Here is a 2,619-nt window from a genome sequence, read left to right as displayed (position 1 = left end):
GATTAGAGGATGAACTATAATTACAGGCACTCTGATGGCCACATGATAGAGTTGAGAATTCGAACTGGTGGACCACAGATAAACACAGTTAATTCTTGAGCAGGAGAGCTGGTTATAATAAAATGAAACTTTGGGAAGGAAAGAAGGAAAGAAATCTGTCTTTAATGAGTCAGTATGGGCCAGAGAGTAGGTTAGGCATTTTCACATTTTATTTGAGCCTCCCAACAATCCCACTGGGTTAGTATTAATGTCCCCATTTTATGGATGAGAAAACTGAGGCTCAGAGAAACTGAGTCCTAGAGTTGTGCCAGTGGTGGAGTTAAAAGTTCGATTTAGATCAGCCTGTCCCCAAACTTGTGCTCTTTCCGCTGCACCATGTGGTTCTAAGTTGTTCTCACTCCCAGAATGCCCCCTGTGCTGTGGGGTTCCCCATGAAGTGCATCTGCCTCACCAGGGGTTCAAGAGTCTTTTTGCAGGCTAGACACCTCCAGGATAAAACCTGGGGTCACATTGGGCAAAAAGGGCTCAGTATCCCTAGGACTTTGGGGAATTCCCATCATAGGGTAGGATGGAGTCCTTGGGCTCCAGGTTTCATAGAAATGAGTTAAAATCCTAGCTTTGCTGCATACTAGCTGAACTTGAGCAGTGTCCTTAATTCTCAGTGAGCCTCAGCTGAGGCAGGGCAGCAAGATGAGCCCTGGATTGGGAACCAGCCTTGGCATAGGTTCAAACCCCAGCTGGAAGTGACAAATACCTGAGGAGGTGAAATGATGTGTGTATTCACTTCAGAATAATGAGGGTGGAGGGGGAAGCAAGTTGGAGGGAGTAGAGGGGAAAGAAGGCTGGCCATGAGTGGATAACTGTTGAGGCTGGGTGATGAGTTTATAGGATCTCTGATACAATTCTCTACCTCTGTGTATGTTTGCAAATCCATAATAAAAAGTAAAATAATATTAATATATATTAATAACAGTAAAAACAACACAAACAACAGTTATGTCCACCACACTGTCTCCCAGCTGAATCAGAATCTCTGGTCCCCAGTGATGGTTATGCTTTAACATCTCAAGTGAGAACAGCCAGGGTGAGAATCTCTGTGTAGACTGTATGACTCACTAGCTATGTGGCTTCAAGCTAATATCCTTTCCCAATTGAGCCTTAGTTTCTTCATCTCTAAAAGGGGGGGGGCAAAGATTTTAACAACCTCATGGAGTTGTTCTAAAGTTTAAATGAGATAATACAGGAGGATATGGGCTGGAGATAGTCCATAACAGAGTGAGCAGATCACCCCTGAGCTTTGTAGTCACTCGGAACACAGCCAGGCCTCTAGCCTTAGTGGGTGAGGAGCCCTAAGCCAATATATGCAGAAGCGGACATCAGATGGTCTCCTAGAGAGGAGCCTCGCCTTCTGGGCAACTTTCACATTTCTCAAAGCACGGGGAGCTCATCACCTAGCGGGTTTTTTTCATCTGCCTTTCCTAACTGCTTCGAGGCCACCCCACACAAAGACACCGGGATCACTGTGTCACCAGAGGCACAGATGGGGTCAGGGGTTGAACGGATGGAGTCTGCAGGTCTTACCCTCAGTTTCAAGGTCTCTGTCAGGGCGGATTAAAGTGGTGGGCAGCCTGTGGCAAGGGGTGGGCCTTAGGGAGCCACTTTAGTTTAGACAGACAAGGTGACCTGTTGGAGCCTGGAGGGTGGTAGTGGGAGCCTGTGGTTGGGGAGGGGCCCATGACCTCTGCGCCAGCTCCTCTGGGATAGAGAGAGCAAGAGGCACGCAGAAGCTAGCGCAGGTGGAGAGGCGCAGAGGACATGGTTCGCAGCAGGAGAGGCTCGAGCAGCTACAAAGAGGGGACTCCCGACACCACTCCGCCTTGCGACGGTGAGGCACAGGGTGGCAGGATCGCCACGCAGCCCGCGCTCTGCGCACTGTCCTGGGTTCCTGTTCTCCTTCCCGCTCTGGTGGGCTCTGCAGCGCCGCCTGGCGGACACGCCGCTCTCTGCTCCGGCTTCACCAGCAGCCGGCCGTAGCTCGGGGATCCCGCGGCGGCTCCGGAGAAAGCCGAGGAAGCCGGAGCAGCGAGCGGCGGAGCGCGCTGCGGGGAAGGGCGTTCGTTTCCCGAGGGGGGTCGCACCCGGGCCTCGACCCGAAGCACAGAATGGCACCCTCCCTTCACGACCTCCGCGTCCGGGTTACTCAGTTCCATACAACACGTCGGGGAACCCTTTCTCCCTCCCATCCCCGGCCCCCCAGCATTTTGCTGCCTCTGAGCAGCTTCGGGAAGGAGGTCTCATTAAAATTTCAAGGCGTTTTTGGTTTTGATTTTTTGTTAATAAAATACCAGGAGTGGGCGTGAAGGCACGAACTTGTCCAGTTCGTCTTCCTGTGGGTCCTAGACCTGAAATTCCAGGGCGGGGTAATTTCTAGGTCCTTCCCGGCCCAAGCGGGTCCTGGTGGGCGGGGGGTGGCGTAGGGACGCTCGGTCCAAGGCCGCGAGGCTAAGGAGGGAGAAGCGTGGGGACTCGGGGTGGCCAGAGCCGTGTGGCTGGCGCTCGTGAGACAGGGGCCTGGCTTTCACGTCCCGAGCCACGGGCCTGGAGCGGCCCTGACTGGGA

The sequence above is a fragment of the Crocuta crocuta genome, unplaced genomic scaffold (assembly GCF_008692635.1).
Source record: "Crocuta crocuta isolate KB4526 unplaced genomic scaffold, BGI_CrCroc_1.0 scaffold167, whole genome shotgun sequence".
Classification (NCBI taxonomy): domain Eukaryota; kingdom Metazoa; phylum Chordata; class Mammalia; order Carnivora; family Hyaenidae; genus Crocuta; species Crocuta crocuta.
Note: the sequence above shows the minus strand (reverse complement) of the source record.